Source organism: Octodon degus, unplaced genomic scaffold, assembly GCF_000260255.1.
Source record: "Octodon degus isolate 3935 unplaced genomic scaffold, OctDeg1.0 scaffold00183, whole genome shotgun sequence".
Taxonomy (NCBI): Eukaryota; Metazoa; Chordata; class Mammalia; order Rodentia; family Octodontidae; genus Octodon; species Octodon degus.
In genome coordinates, this window is record NW_004524759.1 from 3,094,687 (window position 1) to 3,103,514 (window position 8,828).

The window sequence follows — 8,828 nt, forward strand, 5'->3', positions numbered from 1 at the left end:
GGTTCTAATGGTGTTTGTAAATAGGATCTCAAGTCTGCATCTTGTACAGCAATTAACCACTAAGAAGAATATATGCAGTATATTATTTTTTGAAACTGTACTTCCAATTTGATTTGAAACGATTTGATTTGTCTCATTGCTGTTTATCAATAAAACTTTGAAAAAAAAAACATTTACTTGAGAGACAGTATGGCAGTAATTGGTATGTCATGACAAATAGTATGTATTTAGTAGACCAGAATGACAGGCATTCCAAGCAAGGTCCTAGTATTGACATTGTTATCTGCAGTGCAGTTGCTTAGTTCACAGGTATCAGCATATATAGTTAGTCAGGGTGAGAATCCAATCAATTGACTGCTTTTGATTGACTGTTTCAAAAACCTGCTGAAGATTCTCAGGATCATTGCCTTACCCATCTTGTGCATATAAATGTATGGCTTTGTCCCATCATGCTTCCTAGCTTTTCTCCTTGTCCTCTCTTCATTATCTAAACCTCAAGTTCTCGCTTTCCTTTTAATTGTGTTATACCTTTCTATTTGTATTTTCTTCTTCTGAGTTCTTATACTAGGGAAACTATATGATATTTACACATGTGGGTCTGGTTTATTCTACTTATGAGTATATTCTCAAGTGGCATCCACCTAAATATGAAGGCTTTGAGTTTATCATTCTTTATAGCTGAGTAACACTCCATTATATAAAAATACCACATCTTTTTCATCCATTCCTCAGGTGACAGGCATCTTGGTTGTTTCCAAGATTTGGCTATCACAAATTGTGCTGCTATAAACATAGGTACACATATATCACTATGATATGATGTTTTCAGATCCTCCAGAATAATAATCCTCTCCTCCAGTAGTGAGAGAGACAGCTGGGTTGAACAGGATTTCCTGTCTTAGTTTTTTAAGGAGTCTCCACACTGACTTCCATAATGGTTGCACCAGTCTACATTCCCACCAGCAGTGGAGAAGAGTTCCTTCTTCCCTCAGAGCCTCTCCAACCTTTGCTGTTGGTTGATTTCTTTATGATAGCCACTCTTTCTGGCGTGAGATGGTGTCTCAGTGTTGTTTTAATTTGCATTTCATGTATGGCTAGTGATGTGGAGCATTTTCTCATATATTTATTCGCTTCTTTAATTTCATCTTCTGAGAAGTGTTTGTTCATCTCAGATGACCATTTCTGGATTTGGTCTTTAAATTTTGGTGCCCTAATGTTTTTTATTTCTTTATAAATTCTAGAGAGCAAATCTTTGTCTGAGTGCTTATTAGTCAAGATTTTTTCCAAATTTGTGGGTTGTCTTTTCACTTTTTTTGGTAATTTCTTTTGACATACAAAAACTTTTCAATAAGAGGAGGCCCCAGTTGTTAAATAGTGTTACTCTTAATACAGAGCCATGATAGTATACAAAGATGTATTCCTCCAAATTTTATATAGATAAAAATTATTTACAGAAATGATAAGACAAATTACTAAGGTATATGATAACTGAAAAGCCACAACCATGACCTATTTTTAAAAGAGCAACTGGCCTGTTAGTTCCAGGAAATCCCTGCCTCTGTCTCCTGCAGTGCTGTATTAAGGAGTTGCCTATGACTTAATGGAATCTGGAACCAACATCACCCTAATCTTGACGTCTAAATCCAGATTGAGAGAGCCACAGCAAAGTGGCACTGCTCGAGTTCTCATCTGTATGTCCCAGGCACGTTCACAGGAGGCAAGGGCTATGAGAGCCCAAGAAGGTGACCTTGACTGCCTTTTCCTCTCACATCTGTACTTCAGAGAAGAGCAGGTTAATAAAGTGGAGACTGGAAGTCAAGTCCAATTTGTGCTGGGATGAGATATTCTAATTCTGTTTTATAACAATATATAATTTAATCAAAGATATTTGTCCAACTCAAAGTAACTCTGAGCTCAGCCCCTACAGACCATGAGCAAAGTGCACTCTCTCAAGCCGAAGAAATTTATAGGTGAGGCCATGCATGGTGATGCACACTTGCAATCCCAACTCTTTGGCAGAGGGATGAAGAAGGATCTCAAGTCTGAGCCCTTGCTGAGCAATTTTGCAAATAGAAAGGTCATTGGCAAGCCCAAGGACCAGGGTTCAATCCCTAATATCATATGTTGCTCGAGGCTCTGAACACTGGGCGTGTCATGCTGGCCACCAAAACCAGGCATGGTGGTGCACACCCGCAATCCTGGCAATAGGGAGGTTGACAGGAGGATTGTTATGAGTCCAATCTGCATAATGAGACCCTGTGCCAAATAAATAAATGAATAAATAAATATATAAATTTTTTAATGTTTTTTTAAAAAATCTAAATGGCTAGCTCGAGAAATCAAGTCATAAATGCTACTGAAGATGTTGGGGTGAAGGAGCCTTTCTACATTTTTGGTGGGTATATAAACTAATTCATCCACTCTGGAGATCAATGTGGTGATTTCATTTGACCCAGATATTCCCCTTCTCGGTATTTTCCTGACGGGACATTTCAGTGATAGGTGCCGTATATATCCACCAACATGTAAGTGGATAAAGAAAATGTATCCATATGCAATGGGGTACTATTATGCCATAAAGAAGGATCATTTGGGTCATTTTTAGGAAAATGGATGCACCTTGCAATCATAATGTTAACTGAAAAAATCAGACAGACAAGTTTAAATACTACATGGTTGCTTTTTATGAAGAAACCCACGTATAAATAATTTAAACATCTATATAAAACAGATAATAGAAAACACAGAGTTAGATCTTTCACAAATAGGAAGAGGACCAAGAGATGGAGGAGAGCTGGCCAGTTAGCTCAGCAGACTAAAATGTCTGCTTTGGCAGAGAGCAGCGACCAGGGTTTGATGCCTGGCATGCCATGCTGGCCCCACTCCCAAGGCACGCTGAGACAGCAATTGACACTGGGCTTGGTGGCGTACACCTGTCATCCCAGCACTTGGGAGACTGGAAACAGGAGGATTGCTATGAGTCTGATCTACATAGTGAGACCCTGTACACCCTGTAGGCCCTGTCGTAAACTCATAAAAAAGGAAAAAAAATTAAAAAGAGATGGAGGAGAGAGAAAGGAAAGGGAGGAAGGGAAGGGAAAGAATGATGTGTGATGCCTGTATCAGTGCCCATAAGGAATGTAATCATCATGTATTGCAGATGTGGACTAGTAAAAATACGAATTGTTTTGTTTTTTCAAAAAGGGATAGGGATGTAATTCATTGTGAATGTTTTGAATTCAGTGTCCAGTACACCACACACACACACACATGCACACACACACACATGCACGCACACACACACACACACACACACACACACACACACACTGAAAATATTTATGGACGTAGTTAACATCAAAATTAAATTGTGGTAGACATGTCCGCAAAATAGCACCAGAGTCTGCTCCCTTTCTGAACCTTGTGATGGATGAAAGCTTGGAGATGCTTGATGGAAACACAAGGAAATCCTCACATCATGGAGAAGCCTAACAGCTGCCGCTATTTTCTCAGAAGGCCTATTTTCTCATGTCCTGAAGCTCCAGCGTGCAACTGCAGACGTAGGTGAGTAAACACCACCAGAGCTGAGAGCAGTGGGCTGTGACAGTCCAGCGATGACTCTGACATTATCCAAGGGACAGCAACAGAAGTCACTGCCATTCCGAGGAAAAACACAAGATCTTTGTTGTCATTTCTCTAAGTGACCATATAAAAGATAGCTTGCCATCAAATATGTGCTCAAACAGAAACCTGGCGTGGTGGTGTACGCCTGTAATCCCAGCACTGAGTAGGAGGAGATAGGAGGATCACTATAAGTCCAAGCTGCATAGTGAGACCCTGTGCCAAATAAATAAATAAATAAATAAATAAATAATTTTTAAAATTTAATAAACATGTACTAAAACAAACAAAAGAAATGCCGACTAAACTTTATGTTCAGCTCTTCAGCAGTGCCAAGAAGGAAACTTGTGAATCCACTGCCTAGATTTCACTAGGAAGAAAGAAAGAACCAAGAAAGGAAGGAGCAGAGGGATCCCTTGCTTTGCTATTATAACCGCTACTTTCACACACTCTTTATCTGTATACAAGATGCTTTCTAAATATAGGACACAGCACCTTGTTATGCTGTCACCTAAAATGCCATTTTATACTCAAAGGGACAAATGACTCCCTTCTTTGGTCTCTCTCATAACCCAAAGATGAAACTTTCTTTAAATGACTTTCCAGTCACTCTCTAATTTTATTTATGACTTAGCTCTGGAAGAGGAAATGAATTTAAATGCTATAGAAGATTCTTGCTCCAAGTTTCCTTCAAGCATAAGAAGTGAACTATTAAGCTCTGCCTTCTTTTTCCTGGTGCCAGGTGGTTTCAGGCCTTGGCATGTGGACAACTGTCAACTCCTATACATTGCAGCACTGTTTGACCAACTGTTTCATCAGAAAATTGCTATTTTATTCGTAATGCCCAAATATTCAGTTTATCCTAGAAACTACAAGCCTTCTTTTCTAGTCATCTTATTTTCTTGATTTCTTTTCACTCAACATCAAATAAATATATATTGAGCTTCTGAGAGTCATACATTGCACTGTTTAACACTATATCAAGTAAAGACAAAATTCTCTGCTCCTAGAAATACCTAGGATCATGGATAAACAGAGAGAGAATTACAGTCCTGCATGGCCATCTTATTCTCTCACTAGGTGCGGCTGACCGGGACACTTTGCAAGCAGAATTCTCAAGGACGATTGATTTCTGTCTTTGTATCCAACAGAAATATCTGCAATGATGGCTACAAGTCCAATACAATACCCATCTATCACATGTGGTTATGAAGCACATAAAACAGAACTACCATGACAGAGAATTTCATTTTTAAGTTTATTTACTTTTAATTCATTTAAATTTTAATGCAAATAGTATTCTGTGGCAAGCGACTGCCATATTAGTACATCAAAAGACAGATATTACTGGTTCTGTAAATGAAATTATTCACTTCAGCTATAAATTAGCTTTCAAACTGTTGGAATGCAGAGAACTAACTATCACAATCACAGTGTAACCCAAGCAAAAGAACATAATTCAGTAACGCAGGTATCAAGGGCAGCATCCTAACTGGGTCCTGGCCTAGGACCTCTGATCTCTTGCTCAGAGATACAACATAATGAAACGTAGACAAGATAGATATTTTAATTACAAGGGCACCAGGATAGTCAAAACCTGATAAGGACCAAGAGCCCCAGGCTCAATGTCCTTGGCTTTTTTTAGGTTCGTAGTTTGATTGTGGGCTGTACTGATGACTGCAGGAAGTGGTGGGGGTGAACTGTTGATGTGGTCAAGGTTCAAAAATTGAGGAACAATACATTTTTGGAAAAGCACATGGGAGTAGTTAACTAGTAACCTGATTGTCTGCTAACTGTGACTACTGAGCTAGAAGGAATTTGGGTGGTCCAAGTCCTCAGCTGCTATGTTATCTTGCTTCAAGATGTCAGAACTTTACAGACCATTCACTAGTCTCAGCTGTAAGCCAATTGTCATTGGTTTAGAGATTAATCTGTTCTTATGCCATTTGGGGCCTGTCCACAAGTCATGTAGACTTAGGAGAGACTTTCAATTTGGTTTTGTGTCAATTTGTTAATAATAGCTATTGCCCCCTCCAAATTGCATCATGCTGGTCCTCACCACCCTTCCAGCTGACCCAAACATAGCTGCGGGTTCTACAGTGTCAAAGACATCATTGTTCTGGTCATACTTTGTCAAAGAAAAACAACTAAAGCATTCAAAAGTAAATGAATAATCTTTTCGGTGTTTACAGATAATTTTTGCCAGCTCCCCTCTGACCAATAATAAATTGACATTGATCTAATTCACTCAGAGAGAGTAAGCACAAAAATGTTTTATTTAGAGGACTGTTGAGTGCTAAAAGCATTCTGAAAATAAAAACGCAGGGTTTTGGCCCAGTGTTGTAACATTTGAATTACTCATAACCAAGGCACTGAGAAGAGGCACAAAGGAGAAAGACAGTAGGACTTCGATAACCACCATGAGTCTGTAGTGGAAGCAGAAAGTGATGGCAGGTAATTTGGGAGGGCTGACAAGAGAACAGGATATAAAGGGACCCTCAGGACCTCCAGCTCTGATTTGGCAGCCGAGAAGCTCTGCAAACTTGCTATGGTTTTCTCACCCATGAAATCACAGACTGCACCACACAGACTGTGGAGAAGGGTATAAAGTATGTGTTCCCAGGTCCCAGCATGTCTCAGTAATGCTATCTGCTGTCATCATGATCAGCACAACTGTGAGGGTGCACTCAGAGTGCCAGAGCCTATTGTTTACAGGTACACACTACTCCCAGTTTGCACTTGTGTCCCAGTCGCTGGGATTTTCGCAGATGGACAAACCAAATGGGGCACAACAGGAACAGCTCCCTTATCCCCAGGTGTATTTGTCATGGCCAAGGTTCCCTTCATCCAATTACTGTTCTCATGGATTCACTACAGAATAGGGGTAAATTTGGAAGAAAGGTAATGCATGACCCGCTATTCAATATACTGATGCTGCACTCATTTGCTTGGAAACCCAATCACAAGTAGTCTACAGAGTAGAATCTGACCCCAAGAAACAGTACAGGAAAAGAATGTTCTCAAATTGAGATTTAAACTCTTAGCTGGGCATGGTGATGCACTTGGGAGGCTGTAATCCCAGCTCTTACAAGAGAATTGCTGCAATTTTGAGGCCAGCCTGAGCCACTTAGTGAGACTCTGTCTCAAAAAGAAATTAAATTCTTACCCTGACATAGCGACATGCACTTATAATCCTAGCATTCTAGGAGGCAAAGACAAGGGGAAAGAAAGTTCTAGCCCATCCTAAGCAATTTAGCAACTTAGAAAACCTCATCTCAAAATAAAAATTAAAAAAGGCTGAGGATACAGCTCAGGGTTGAAAGCACTGTGTTCAATTCCCAGCACTACAAAAATAAGCAATCAAACAAAATAGATTTAAAATCTTTCCACCACAACCTGCTTCCTGTACCCATTTCACCCAGTTTGGTCTGACTTCCGAATACAGGGCAAAGCAGAAAGAATGTGCCAAGAACATCACTTTCTTTAAGGAAAAAAATAAGCATGACTGTTGGTCCTAACACCTTTGGGATATTTGCTAATTAAGTGAACAGAATGTATGACTTTCCAGTATTAAGAAAAACCAACTTATTCAATGAAAAGTACACACATAGTACAAAAAAGTGGATATACAATGTCAATTAAGATAACAGAAATAACTACTGTACTAAAGTTAATGTAAGTAAAGCAATTCACAAAATTAAAATAGTGACTCTGAGTTGCTAAAAACACAAGAAGATGCAACACGTTGTCCAACTCATACATTTACAAGCAAAAAAGTTACAGAAGAGTTTAAAACAAAGAGATAAATGAGGATATTTCAGGCAAATTTGAACTCTGGTAGCAATCTGAAGAATAGACCAGAAAACCAGGAAAGTATAGTGCCAGGACTGAATCATGCCCACTAGAGAGAAATGTACTAACACCTCATTCCTTTAGCTACCTCTCCTTTGCTCTGCTCGCATTCGCAGCAAAGCTCTTTCAAACAGTGATCTCAACTCCCTGCCTCCATCCACTCCTCCCTTCTCTCCCTCTCTCTCTCTCTCTGGAGCCCTCTCCATTCCCAGTTCCCTCCAGTCACTCACTGGTCCAAGCTTCTACGTCCTAGGTCATTGGGTGCTAAGTCTGATCCAGTGCACATTCTCAGATTTGACCAAAAAACACTCATTCTTTCCTCCTCGAAACATTTATGTCACTTGACTTTGCAGACCCAGGCCTCGCCCCCCCCCATTCCTCCTTTCAGTGATGGGGCTGTTCCTCACTTTCTTTGCTGGCTCCTCCTTTCCCTCCTACCAGTTAAGCACTGGATGCCATAACACCCAGCTCTTAGCTTCTCTCTATCTACAACATCATGACTTTCCACTATTTTCTATTGTCGAATTCCTGAATTCCTGTAGACTACCTCTACTTGTGTGCCTAAGGCCTATATCAATTTCTCCAAAATCAAATTCCTCATCTGTACCCTGAAACCTGCTCCCCCAGGAGCCTTCCCCTCTGCAGCAATGACAACTATATTCTTCCACAGACTCTAGCTGAAACTCCCATTGTCTCCTTAACCCCTGTGACAGTTAATGGTGACCAAAGACTTGGCTGGATTAAGAGACTCCTGGCAGATTAATTAGTAAAGTGCACTTCTGGGGGTGCCTGCAGGAGTGTCCAGTAATGATTGAAACAGGGGTCAGAAGATGCATACTGTTGTGGGTGACACCATTCTGCAGGCGCACAGTCCAGCAAGGATGAAAGGGAAGAAGGAAGCATCAGCCTGCATTTTTTTTTTTTGAAATTTTGAATTTACCAATGAAAGGTACATTGCCTTTGATCGCCATCAAAACACTCCTTCTCATTTCAAGTACACATATCCCATCGTTCTTACCACTTCTTGCAGATTCTGAACTTCAGAATTAGTTGACTTTAGTTGTCACTTATGTCCTCCACAGAATGAGTAGTCCATTGATGAGCATTTGTGAAAAAGGAGATATAAACAAACACTAAAGTTGGAATCAGTCAACTCTCAATTATAAATCATTGGGTGGGGGCCGGCCAGATAGCTCAGTGGATTAAAGTGCCTTCTTAGGCAGAGCACACTGGCTGGGTTCATTCCCTGATGTACCATGGCAGCCCTGCCCACAGGGCACACTGAGAGGGTAACAGAGAGTGGGTGTGGTGGCACGCACCTGTCATCTCAGCACTTGGCAGCAGCCTGCATCTTA